Source organism: Mauremys mutica, unplaced genomic scaffold, assembly GCF_020497125.1.
Source record: "Mauremys mutica isolate MM-2020 ecotype Southern unplaced genomic scaffold, ASM2049712v1 Super-Scaffold_2380, whole genome shotgun sequence".
Classification (NCBI taxonomy): domain Eukaryota; kingdom Metazoa; phylum Chordata; order Testudines; family Geoemydidae; genus Mauremys; species Mauremys mutica.
The window spans coordinates 1,249,112-1,263,181 of NW_025423354.1; the positions used below are offsets into that span (position 1 = coordinate 1,249,112).

The window sequence follows — 14,070 nt, forward strand, 5'->3', positions numbered from 1 at the left end:
AGCCGAGGAGCTGAGGGACTGGGGCAGGGGGGAGCACAACATAACCGGCTCGGTGCCGACTGAAGCAGGCGGGGGGGGGGGGAAGCAGGGGTGGCTTGGCCGAGCCGAGGGGCCAGGGGGAGCCGAGTGTGGGGTGGAGAAGGAGAAGGAGAGAAGGGCCTTTGTGGATTTCTCCCCCCACACACGCACGCCGCAGCGGCACTGTGTGTGTGTGTGTGTGTGTGTGTGTGTGTGTGTTTGTGTTTGTGTTTGTTTTCGTGTTCTGCCCCGATACCCTCGTTGTTGTGGTTTCGTTTCTCTCGCCATGTCGGTGAATATGGAGGAGCTGAGGCACCAGGTCATGATCAACCAGTTCGTGCTGGCCGCGGGCTGCGCTGCTGACCAGGCGAAGCAATTGCTGCAGGCGGCTCACTGGCAGTTCGAGGTGCGTGGCTTGAGGGGGACGACACCCCACGGGGGAGCGGGGTTCGTGGGGGGCCTCGCGTGCTGTTCCTCCTGCCTTTCCTCCTTCCGTCCCCCTCGGATTCACCCCTTTCCTCCACCTAATCGCTCCCCTTTGCTAAAACAGTTGGCCTTGGAAACAGTTGTGGGGGTGGAATGTGTGTGTACGCGGCTTTAAATAACAACAGAGCTGGGACACGGTCGGCCGTGCCACACGGGGCCCTGGCGCCGCCGCTGAATGGCAAGCTAGGGAGCTGCACATAAACAATCATTTTACTAGGACTTCATTACGATTACCTATTGCAGCAAGTGCCTTCGGGGGCCAGCAACGCACGAGGTCTCGCACGTAATGTCTGTTGCTGCTGTTGTGGGTAGAAGGGAGGAGGGGAGAATACATTTTATTCATGTAATTTCCAAGGGGAGAGGGGGGAGAAACCGGCTTGCAGATCTCCTGGTGCCTATTTATATATCGCGCTGTAACCAAATCTGTGGCTCTCCTGGGCCTTGGAACGAAGCATAGAAACGTGGTCTGGTCTCTCTTCGCCCCCGATTCCTCTGGTGGGGGAGAGAATTCATAGGGGAAGCTTGCTCCAGCTGGGGAGAGGATTCACTGTGTGCTGAACCGCTTCCCAGCCCCACACGGGGATGCGGAATACGGAGGAAGCCTGTGTAGTAAAATGTGGTGTCGCCGTTTTTCGGTTGTTTTTTTTTTTAAAGGGGGGGGCTGTTATGTAAGGTGATAACGTCTTTAACTCCCTTCACGTGGATAAAGACGGGGGAGGAAGCGGGTGACAAGTGTATTTTTTATATATATATATATATATATATATATATATAAAGGCTCACATCAAAGGAAATAATTACACGTGGGGCTTTGTCAGTTCCTTGCTGCCCTGTGGGCGAAGGCTTTTTTGGTGTGTACATTCCTGGGAAGACTTCGTGACACTGCCCCTTTTCCTGTCCTGATTTATTGTCACTCGTGTCAACGAAACCGACCTGGGGTCTCTTGGCCAGATTTGACTGACGTGCTTTGATGGTACGTCGGCTGGATTCTTCCCTGCCTGGCAGTGTTTTGAATGTTTCCTCAGAACTTTCAACAAAACTTTACTTGACCTTGGCTGAGGGCAAATCTCTTTAGCGAAACAGAGGAAGTTTTTTTTAGGAAGCTAAACCAGTGCTGTGTGTGAGGATAAATAGTGGATGGAGGCTAAGCCATCGATTTTTCTTTTCCTGTACTTGCCATTGTTAAAACTTGCAGCCAGTTCTAAAAGATTTGGAATAAAACAGAAAAATGGCTCTCGGGAACTTGGTATTAACGCTCTTATTTCCTCACTTAATACTTTCTTTTCCCCCCTTTCTGGCACAAAATTTCTTGCCAGTATTATGGAGGCCTGGAGGCCCGAGCAGAAACAGTTCCCTGTTGTGCTAGGTGCTGTGCAGACAGCCCTGCCCTGAAGAGCTTTCAGTCTAAATAGACAAGACTGAGTGTGGGGAAGGGAAACTGAGGCACAGATTAAATTACTTGCTCAACGTCATGCAGCAAGCTAGTGGCTGAGCTGAGCATCGAAGTCAGATATCCTGAGACGGTAGCCTGGTCTACACTAGGCGTTTAAATCGGTTTTAGGAGCGTAAAACCGATTTAACGCCCAACCCGTCCACACCAAGAGGCCCTTAATATCGATATAAAGGGCTCTTTAAACCGGTTTCTGTACTCCTCCCTAACGAGAGGAGTAGCGCCAATATCGGTATTAACATATCGGATTAGGGTTAGTGTGGCCGCTGATCGACGGTATTGGCCTCCGGGAGCTATCCCACAGTGCACCACTGACCGCTCTGGACTGCAATCTGAACTCGGATGCAGTGGTCAGGTATACAGGAAAAGCCCCGCGAACTTTTGAATATTTCCTGTTTGCCTAGCCTGGAGCTCCGATCAGCACGGGTGGCGATGCAGTCCGAAATCAAAATAAAAAAAGAGCTCCAGCATGGACCATGCGGACGTGATCGCTGTAAGGGCAGGCAAATCCGTTCTATCAGCGCTCCGTTATAGAAGATGAAATTCAGGATCATTTTTAAAAATTCTCCAGACAGAACCCGGAAGTTCCAAGGGGCGGGGGAGGCTGCGGGAACTATGGGATAGCTAGGGAATAGCTACCCACAGTGCAACGCTCCAGAAACCGACGCTAGCCTCGGACCGCGGACGCACACCACCGAATTAATGTGCTTAGTGTGGCCGCGCGCACTCGATTTTATAAAATCTGTTTTACAAAACCGGTTTATGCAAATTCGGAATAGTCCCGTAGTGTAGACGTACCCTTAGTCTGGAGAGCCTCTGTGAAAGGAACTAGATTTATTTTGTTTCTTTACTCCTAGGGTAAATCTAGTGTTAGGCCTATCTTGTATTTGTAAATTAGCTTGGAAATTCATAGGCACTGTCCTTGGGTGGCTTGATTGAGGGCAAGCTTTCACGCAGGCTAGAGGTTGCAGTTACTAGTTTACAAACCCTGATCAAGCTCTGAAGATGCAGAGGTGATTCAAGCTGTTTGAAATGCTTAACTCACAGCAGGACTGATTCCTTACCAAGCTGAATCATTTACTGCTTGGTTGCTACAGGAAGCTTTAACGTGTTTTAATCAGGCTGGTTTACACAAGAGTATTAAAACCCCCAAAACTGGAATATGAACTGAAGTGAAATCTACCTCCAAGCTCTTATTTTAAATAAGGGAGGCCAACGTTTTAGCCGATAACCCTGAATCACTTAAAAAATTCAACACTGAACAGTCATTTCTGGTGTTCTAAAAATCTTTGAACCCTGATATTTAGTCAGATGCAGGAGCAGTGACATTGGCATGCTTGTCCCATTACTCATAAAACGATTTGACACTCAGATCTAAGCAGATCTTCAGTTATGAGGTTGTCTCATCAAAAGAAAAAGGCAGAGGAGCCTATTCCTGAATGCTTTAAAACCTCTCTGTGCTGTCCAATGTTCACCCTCTTCGTTACAAGCTTACAAATACTGGATTCTCTAAAAGCAGCTTAATAGTATTTCCAAGCAAAGGAAATCTTGGCTGCTTGGTAGGCTAGCTTCACCCCTCCCTCTTTTTATAACCAGTTACACATTAATCAGGAAACTGGTATACATGTCATGATCCACAATGTGACCATTCTGTTTGCCAAATGTTATTCATCTCTCATTCCCAGATACTGGTCTGACTTTTGTGCTGCATTTTTGTTGTGTGGTGTTCCCTGTGCCTTAACGTCTTGAGATTTCTGCTCAAACTTAAATGCCATGAACAATTCTGATCACTGAGAGAATGGACATTAAGAGGAGAGGTTTTCCAGTATCTTGATTTGTTCTGAAACACAATTTTACAAGTAAAACTATGAGCAAACCCCACCAAAATTGCACAAAGTGAGCAGCTATGCACCACCTCACAGATACACCTGTTTCTCTTTAGATAAGAGATACTCCCCATATCACAAATTCTTACACGCCATTAACCTTATAAATAAGTCGCTCATATGACACTATTTCCATCCTGTCAATACACCCATCTGAAATGGGATGTGAATGTTCCAAGTGAAGAATTTCTTGGGACACCCAAGGGTAACTTCATCCATTTAAAAAAACAAAACAAGTCATGTAGCAAATGGGGTGCTTTTTAATGCCCAGTCCTGCAGACTGCTCAGCATGGGCAACGCCCCAAGGGAGCTCAGTGTGGCTGCCTGAAATTCATTGCCAGACTGGGGCCTTTTACCTGGTAACTGAAAGTTCCATATAGTTTCCAGAGCAGAAATGTCTAATAGCCAAATTTCAGTCGTTGAAGGATAGAGGCGAACCCTAAAGTGTGAGTGTCTAGATTCTAAAGTGGCTCTAAGGTGTTGAATTGGTTGGTTTTTTTTGTTTTTTTGTTTTAATCAGGGATGCATAAACTGACAGCGGAACCTACTCCAGCTTTTTAGTAGATCTGATTCATAGCCGTAAAATACAGGAGATGTTGATATTGACGTAAGCTGGATGGGAAGTTAATCAGCCCTGCTGATCAAACTGCAGGCCCTCGCCTGCAACAAGGAGGGTCTCTGTCCCTGCATAAAGACGCCTCAATCACCCCCCCCTTTGACTGCTGTCAATTGCTGCTGTCTGTTTTCTGTTCCTCTCCCCACCCCATGGTGCATTGGGAAAAATCCTAGGAGCAAAAAGGTGCCTGCAGAATATAAGCAAAATTCTCCCCCCTCCCCCTTTGTGTTTGAGACCCACCTTTCCCTGCGCTTTGCTGTACAGAAGTCAGTCCGTAAAGCAGCAAATGCGATATCCTGGTCCTGTAAAGCAAACCAGCCAGAAAAGAGGAGCCTATTTGTCCTTGTTGCTTTTTGTTTGTTCGAATCACTTTGTTTAAAAAAAAAATTCCCTCCTGCCCCTGGGGTGAAGGTTCAGCGCCAGACAGAGTGCGTTTCTCTGGCCAGCATTCTTGTTAAACATGCAATATCCAGCCAATGCACAAAGGTCCAGCAGCTCAGAGGCCCCCTCCCTCCAGTTTTTTCATGCTCTCACATGGGGTCGTGTCTTCTGAGCACAAACAAGATTAACTTATTTATTCAACATATCGAATGGGCTTGTCCTGCGGGCAGCTGAGTGCCAAAGGATAAAAGGCAGTTCAAGTTATTGACGGTGTCTGAATGAAAAGGACCGTGGGGAATTTGGGGATCAAACCCACTTCTTTTCCTCCATTTTTCAGGCAGAAGTCTGAGGGGCAGCATCCTGTTAGTCTGGTGTACACTTGAAGTAATTCCACTGAAATCAGCTGCAACTGATCCTGCTACCCCACGTGTAGCTGAGATCAGAATCTAGCCCCTGGGAGGGATAGCTCAGTGGTCCCCAACCTCTTTCATCTGGCGGGCGCTGGATGACGAGCCACCGAGGACTGTGGCCGGCAGACGAGCATCCGCCAAAATCCTGCCAAGAAGCAGCAACATTATTAGGCATCATCACCGAAATGCCACTGAAAATCAGCAGCATTTCAGTGGCGACACCCCTGGATGACGCTGCTTCTCACTGGCATTTCAGCAGGTGCTCATCTGCCGGACAGTACGCGGGCGCACATAGATGCCCCAGGCACCGCATTGGGGACCACTGGCTCAGTGGTTTGAGTATTGGCCTGCTAAACCCAGGGTTGTAAGCTCAATCCTTGAGGGGGCCATTTAGGGATCTGGGGCAAAAATCTATCTGGGGATTGGCCCTGCGTTGAGCAGGGGGTTGGACTAGATGACCTCCTGAGGTCCCTTCCAACCCTGATATTCTATGATTCTAAATGGCCCTTACACAGTCTCTTGAAATTCACAAACAAACTCAGGCTCTGCGGGTTCAACAGAGGAAGAGGAGTAGGACTAGCGTAACCAGAGCCTGCAAGTTGTGATTTCTCTCCTATTGCTCCCCGCAACCATCAGAGCGTCTGCTGACCTGTAGCCATGTATTGCAGATCGCTTTCTGATGGCTGTCACTTCTCCTGAAACTGATAGTTTCTTCTGCCTTGCTCTTTGAAGATTTAGGTACTCAGGCCACTTTGCACATGACCTGGTTTGCGTTCAGTAATTTGTACCACCCTAACTGAGGGTCTCATTCTGCCACCTTGTATTGAATAGTACCTTTCTCCACACATTGCCCTAGTCACTTCATGGGGACTACTCCGTATGGGTAACATGGCAGAATTGGGCCTGCTGTCTTTAAACTAAGGTGAGTTGAGGACAAACCCACCTGGATTCCTTTTGGCCACAGTTTTTAGGGATACTTTCAAACTACACTATTGGAGCGCTTTGCATAATCCCAGCTTTCACCAAGAATTACCAAGACAAGATACGAAAGTTATGTGGGGAAAAAAAACGTAAATCCTGAAACTCTCTCCGTTAGTGTGTTCACTACATAGGAATAGGTAGACTGGATCAGACCCAAGATGCATTTAGTTCAGTATTCCAGCTGTGACAGAAGCCAGTGTAAGAATCCCACAGGAGGTAGATGTTCCCTACTCTTTCCACCAAAGATTTCTGTCTAGTACCTAATAATTAGAGATTGTCTTAAGCCTTGAAGCACGAGGTTTTCTCTCTTCCAAAATTAATTAGCGTTACCTCTAACAACTCTGGATATTATCAAGAGTAAAAGATTGGGTGCTTATATGAATAAGTTTTTAGTACTACTGACATCCAGTGCTAATGAGTTCCACAGTCTAATTAGATAAGAAATCACTAGGCTGGGAAAATCAGTTATATTCCCTGTTAGGTTGTGTGGCAAACACTTAAAAAGACAAAACAACCACCTTAGACATGTGTCTTAAGATCTTGAACACCCTCACCCGTTTCCCCCCCCCCCCAATTGATTTGGGCAACTGTATGGTGGGGGAGTGAATCAGGTTTAATGCAACCTCACTTCCATAGAATTGGTACCAGTTACAAAATTCTGCCTTTCCATTCCCTCCCAACACACAAGGCAGCTGTATGAAAGAGCCTGTTTGCAGGCACAAATTTGAAGGTACAAAGAAAGAGGCTCCTTTGAAACTTGATATATAATATTTCATATGAGATGGATTTAATTAGGATCGGTTTTAAAGGACTTAGCTATACCTAAGCCTCAATGACCTGCAGGAGGATTGTGGCAGCTCTGCCTTTCTGGATGAGAAGAACATACACGAAGAACAAGTACAATGTTTAGAAGTTAACTTAGGCCTGGTCTACTCACAAAGTTGAACACAAGTGTTTGATCTGATTTCCTTAAACCAATGTGGATCCTTTTGTGGACACTCTTCGTTCAGTTTAAACCTAATTTTTACCAGTGGAGCTTCAAGCTGCAATAAAGCAAGTCTAAAACGAGTTAAGAGGGTCCACACACGCAGGTTTGTACTAGAGCAACTGAATCAATTTTTAAACTGGTGCAACTTCTGTGTGTGAACAAGGTTTTGGTGCAGTGCTTCTCTTTAAGAGGAAGACACCCACAGATCCCGTCCTTTCTAAAAACCCTACAAAACTTCTGTCCTTTTGAAAACATGCGTCTCTAGGAATTGTTCTTACAAGGCTGTTTCTAAAGAGGGATTTTTTCCGGGAGGTCGGTAATGGATTCTCATGCTAGGTAGCGATTTCGGAGATTGTGCCCACGACTAAAACTAGCAACTCTGCTTCCGGTTGCTGAGCTACAGTATTAATTCTGCAGCTTTTGTTTGTTGTTGTTGAAGGGGGCGGTTAGGAAGGGTGAGTCACTGTGTGTATGTGTGTTGCAATCCCTTCCCTTATGCCTGCACCCTCCCCCATTCATTATTTTGGCCAGTGTCGGTATTTCGGGCTTGCCGTTCTGCCCTGGGCCGCTAGAGGGGAGCAGCTGGACAATCTCCCCACTCTGGGTGTGTTGCTCTTGTAGCAGGAGGGACAGACTCCACTAGTGACTTCCTGAACCTTTCCTTTGAATCACAAGGGTGTGGCCTTTGTGGGCTGTGTTCCTAACTTCTCTTTCTCTAGGTGCAAGCGTGCGATTCTCTAGGGAGCCTGCCCACCAGGAGGCACCCACCTTTTGTTAACGTGCTGATCTAGGCCCTGATTCAGCAAAGCACTCACCCATGTGCTTAAAGTTAAGCATGTGCTTAAGTCTTTGCTGAATCAGGGCCTAGTTACTACCTAAACCATCTGGAGCAGGGGACTGCCTCTTATCAGCTTTTTTTGCCTCCAGTCAAGTGCATCGAAGTTGATTGACTCCCACAGACTTCAGAGCCTGATGACGATACAGGCTGCTGCCTGCTCCCAATACATCCCAGGCTAACCATTTTTCTGCCTCTGCTAGTTATGCTTTTTTTACTTCCATTCTGCTGCTCCGCAGGCTGTGTGCTGCACGCTGTCTGTGCACTAGCTTTAGCTAGCTTGCTCCGTCTCTCGTGGGCTGGTTTCAGCGTTGGATTTTTCTCTCTCACCCACAGAGAGGGTGTGACACTGATTACAAAAATATAAAGACCTATCACGAGACTAAGCTGGAGTCCCGGGGAGGGCCTAGGAGGGAGGAGGGCACTTGAGACTAAAATTAGAATGAATGGTTTACCAGGAAATGAAAAAAAAAGCTGCTAAGTTGCTTTTAACAGTGGCTATTGTGTTTGTCCTCTCTGAAGTGTCTGTGTGTGTCTCCACTTCTTTCCCACTCCCTTAGAGCTGGGTAAATTGTGATAGTTGGAAGGTGAGATCATCCAAAATAGCCAAGAACAGTCTTGCAGAGGACCGCTAGCCCCAGCACAAAATTTACTCATCCACCCTTCACCTGGATTATAATGGGAGGAAGTTTATTTGCATTACAGTAGCAGCTAGAGACCTCAAGGGAGAACTTCCTCATCTGTCCAGCATTGCTTGCTGGGGGCTGGTAGAATTCTGCAAGGATGACCGGAAAGAAGTTAAATCGTGTAAAATCTTTGGTGCAAAAAGACCTCTCGCTGTCAGTCTCTCTGGTGTCACCCACACCAGTGGCCTGGGTGTACAAAGATTGCTTCACTTCTGCAAACGGTTGCACAGCCACTCAGTCCTCCCCCCCAGCTTTGTCCCCTGAGATGTCTGTAATGGTCTGACTTCTCCTTCCTCTTTGCTGTATCTGAATTGTGCATGGGGTTTGCCAGTCCTAGAGGGTGCACTTCCCTTCTCCGCAGTCTTGAAGTAGCCAGGTTCCTCCCCTTTGCCCTCCCAAACCAATGGCATATTCTGATCTTTTGTACACATTGTTTCTCCCGGTCTATTTATAGTGGGTGGAAATGTCAGATGTGGGCTTGGGGGGCCTCTCTGATTTTGCCTTTAAAAAATCCAAAACAAACCCCTCTGTTGTGCCTCTGAAGGATTCACAGATTATGAAGGTGGGACAAGCCGAGCCAATCAGATTGTGCTGCGGCTAAATCTGAGGGCATTTGCCATCCCCCAGTGTCCTCGGTGTTGAGGGTGGTGGGTAGAGCCTGGGCCTGAGGAGCAGAGTTGCAGTAACCCATTCAGAGCAAAGTCCTCAGTGAGACGGCAGAGGTAGCCGCTCATCCTGCAAGTTCTGTTTGTTGTGGTAACGCTCCTGCCTCGGTTGCTACCCTTGGTCACTGGGATATTGTTAACATGAGGCCCTGGTGATTCCGGAGAGGGGACCCGCAATCTGGACACTTGTTTAGCAGCAGGAGTAGCACTGCATGTACACACGTCTTCTCTGCCCCCCCCCCCCCCACACACACCCGAGACCGCTCATCAGGCAGACAGTCACTGCCATGTGTTCAGGGGCTGCTTTATAGCCTCTGAATCACTTTTTTTACCATTGGAACCTCTAACTCCTAGTGAATTGGGAAAAGCCGAACCCCCATCCAGCCACGGGTTAGAAGGGAGATCAGATCCCTTGCACTAGATCCATGGAAACTGTTTGGAGAGATGGGTGGAGGAGGCTGTGGTTTGCAAGACCCTTTATTCCTGTAAGAGCTGAAATTTTCCTTTCACCCTCTTCAGTCCCCTCCACTGGCTATAGGCAGACATGGGACTGATCTGATATCTGCAACATACGCTATTGGACTTAACCCAAAGGGAGCCTGTGGGTTTAGAGCAGAGGCTGGAAACTCAGGTAGATCCAGTTTCTCTCCCGATAGTGATGCCTTGCAAAAAAGAAGTGGTAATGGATCAGGCCTGGTTGCCTTGGAAAGGAACAAGGAGGAACCATAGGGCTATTTTGGTTATGTTCGCTTCGTAAATTATGCTGATTACAATGATGGATTTGTTATAAAACCCTGGATGTGGAGACCCATTCGGAAATTGAGTTTCTAGATTTTTGTCATGTCAGTTATGACTTTTGAAAGTACCTGCAATTTGCAGAACAGATCACAGGGGCGCACTAGGAGGCACCTTATCAGAATATTTGGACAGTCTTTCAAAGAGGTACCTGGAACTGGTTTGTCGCCTTTTTCGGGACCTTCTGGTTGACTCTTTTTAGGGTTTTTTCTTGTAAAAAGTTAAAGGGATTCTCCATTGATTTGACCCAAAAGTTAGGCTTTAAAAAAAACAACAACCTAGAAATGTTTCTATGACCTTTAAAAAGTCAGTTGCACGGGGTTGAGCTTTTAAAGTAAAAATTCCCCTGCATTAAAGCAGGGCATAGGTGTGCTAGTGCATGGAAAGGGAGTGAAATGGCTAGTTTTTTTTTGTTTTTTTTTTTACTGTCACAGCACATGTTTGAAAGACTAAATTCCCCTTCTCCCCCAGGGAAGAGTGAATTAGACTTTCAAAATCTCTCAAGTATTTAAAGCACCGTTAGTATTAGGCTAATAGGATCCCAACCTCCAAATCAGATTTGTCTGGGGATTTTTATTTATTTACACCCACTGTTACAGTGACTCCTAGGATACTGGAACTGGCCAGTTATTTGAAACATTCCTTTTTTGGCTGCTTTGTTCACTTGGCAGCACTTTGCATATAGCCAGTTTCATCCTTTCCCCTGTGAAATCAGTTAGTCAGTTTCCCCTCTTGGCCTGGGTGTCTGGGTCCTTTGCTGTTGTGAGAGGTTTTAAATAGGAAAATGTGACCGTGACCACAGAGACTGGCTGGGGGGAGAGTTGTTCAGGGACAGCTGGAGCACCCAAAACTACTCCTACCTCAGAGTACCAAGCGTAGCAGGGCCCTGAGCTTGGGGTTCCTAGGTATGACCATATTGCTACTGAATAATCTCCTTCAGAACTGACTAGATTTCATTTCAGTCGCAGCCCTTTAAAATAGCTTTACATTTTTTAACCTGATAGGCCCCTTTAAGATCTTGATGCACAGCAGCAACCGAATCAGGCAGTGAAGTTGTGTGTACAGAGCCAGCACCATTCTCAGAACAAAGCCAGGCACAGCACAAGCAGAACAGGCTGAACCCAGGGCAGAGCCTCAGTGAATCTCACCTGAAGGCTGGTGAAGGGGGAAGAGTCTCGCACCGACACACCTTAAGCCCTGGAGCTTTTAGCCAATGTTGAAAAGAGGCTGTGCCTCCCCCTCGTGCCAGGAGGGGCTGCAGGTTGCTGAGAGAATCCTGGGTGCTGCATTTCAGAAAAGCAGCACAAGGGGTGGAGCTGACTGCCGAGATTCAGATGTGCCTTTGGGAGGCGGGTGGAGGAGGGGTGGATTGGTTTCAGCCTGTTCTGAGGCGGGATGGTGGGTAAATGCCAAGATCTTCCCAAAGTCACTGATCATGTTGGCGGTCCAAACTGAGATCCCTTAAATCTCTGTGGCGTGGACACGGGTCCCCCTCCCCGGTGCTCCCTGAGGGAGGCCGTTCAGTCACAGAAAAGTTGAGCGTTACTGGTAGCATTCATCAGAAGACGGCAGCCTCCTTCCGACGCAGAGCGGTGGGAACGTGCTTTGCGGAGGTTAGAAGTGGTATTGTAGGGGGCCGGTGTCTGGCAGACTAGCAAACGTGTCGTGTCTGGTTCATCAGGTGCCCCAGGCCAGCAGGGGATGGGGACAAGTGGCGTGGCGAGACGTGGTAGAGGAATCTAAGGGCTGGTTTCCTTTGATACTGGAATAGGACAAAGGCCACAAGCCTGAATGGGCCCTGGTGGGATGGCCTGGATGCCATTACAGCAATAGCTTTCCTCCATCTCTGATGTCAGTGGCTTTACACCCCCCAGGAGAGGTGCAGAGGGGCGAAGTAACTTTTTCAAGGCCAAGTCAAGTTGGTGCCACCAGTGGAATTAGAGCCCAGGCTATCCTGGGTCCCAGGCTTACAATCAGACCACTCTAGCCCAGCAAACAGGGAAATAGAGCGGGAGTCACGCTTCAGGCATTGGTTGTGGCCTTGGGCAATGAACCAGTCTCTGTTGCCCTGTCTGTACAGTCAATTACTAACATCAGTTCAGCTCCACCATGATTGGGAGTTCTACAGTAGGGCTGCTCAGGTGGCTATCCCAGGTGGCCTTCCAAACTTCATGGCAGGAGAAACGTCTCTGCTGACGCTGAGAGACGGCTGGTGTCGTCCCTCCTTGAGACTGAAATGGTTTTAACCAGGTAGTTTCCAGCTGACAATGACGGGTTCTGCCTTTCCAGCTCCAGCAGATGGTGCGCGGTGTTGTGGTGGTCGCAGATGTACATGTCTGATGCTCTGTCCTTTCTCGCTCTGCAGATGTGCACACCTAGCAATACTCCAGCCACACCTCCCAACTTCCCGGACGCACTCGCTATGTTTTCTAAGCTGCGGACCTCAGAGAACCTACAGAGCAGCAACAGCCCCATCACATCTATGGCCTGCTCTCCACCGGGTAACTTCAGACCCTTCTGGGCCTCCTCGCCTCCCAGCCATCAACCCGCCTGGATGCCACCCTCCTCTCCAACCAGCCACAATCTCCACCATCAGCAGCCCATGTGGCCACCCGGGTCTCAGCAAGGAGGCTCCCAGCAGAAAGCTATGGCTGCAATGGATGGGCAGAGATAAGATTGGATAACGCTGAAGTGGGGGGCGGGGGGGGGCAAGGCTGGGGGGAGGGGAAAACAGAGAAGAGGTGCAGGAGATCAGGGCAGTGGGGGAGGGGGTTCCCGAAGATGGCACTGGAATATTTTATAATTCTTTTTGTAACTCTGCTGGGATGGTTGTCAGCCCATGTGGTTTTTCCCCTCCAGAGCGTCAATAACTGGTCTTCTCTTTTTTAATATATAACTATATAATATATAAATATCTAATGTATATAAATCCAGAGAGAATGAGAGCAATGGAAAGAGACTGGCAGCCCGGTGGGCAATCGCAGGATGGGCACGACGCTGCTTGCGTGAAGAGGACATTGCTCGACACTGAGCGCTTCCCTTGAACAGAAGGTGGGCTGGCTCAGAAGCTGTTGCCATCGGCTTTACTTCCCCCATCCCTTATTCTTTTGCTGCTGCGGTGCCCCTAGATGAGACGGCGTTGGCCGACAGAAGGCTGTACGACTCGCGCCCGTGGCTTGCCTGAAATCTGCTCTTACAAAGTGAGGCAGGAGCGGGAGACGGCACCCACTGAAACGTGGCCGCTGTGGGAAAGCATCCCGCGTGGGGATAGAACGTGCCCTTTGAACCCGGAACTCCCGTGCTGCAGGAACATGATGGGGAAGGAGATGTATGGCTGCTGGAACAACGTGGAGCAGCAGGAGCCTGGCACGTTGCCGACACCTCTCCCCTCTCGGTAACACCAGGCTGCGTTTTGGCAGGCTTGGGGAATGGGCGTCGGAAGCTCCCGAAGGACAGTGTGACTCTGAGATACTAGGTAGACCAGTCCACTGTAGGTCAGCGAGAGGACTGGGGGATGGAGCCGGGGGTCTGGATTTCCTGGACATCCTTGCTGGGCATGGTAAAGTCCTCCTCCTTTGGCCTCTGTTGAAAATCATCCAAGTCTGCGCATGTGCCCCGAAAACAAACCAGCCTGGGATTCGTGCCAATGAAATCTCACCGTGCCCAGGCCATGGGATGCACCCTTTTGCCCCCCTCGCCCTGGGGAGCAGTTGGTCGTCTCCTCCCTCCTGCGCTGGCCCTGTTCCCACACCAGACAATGCTCAGCCTGGGGAGGCCGAGCTGGAAGGGCAGTTGTGCAAACTGTAAAGGACCATCCTTCCCCTCCCGGCTCGGCAGCAGGGGCCGAGGGCTCCTTCCAGCCAGGGCAACAGG

General features: G+C 48.7%; 1 pseudogene; it reads left to right on the forward strand.

Moving 5' to 3' along the window:
* Nucleotides 1-279: 279 nt before the first annotated feature.
* LOC123361506 lies at nt 280-12,871 on the forward strand (annotated as a pseudogene).
* The last annotated feature ends 1,199 nt before the right edge of the window (nt 12,872-14,070 follow it).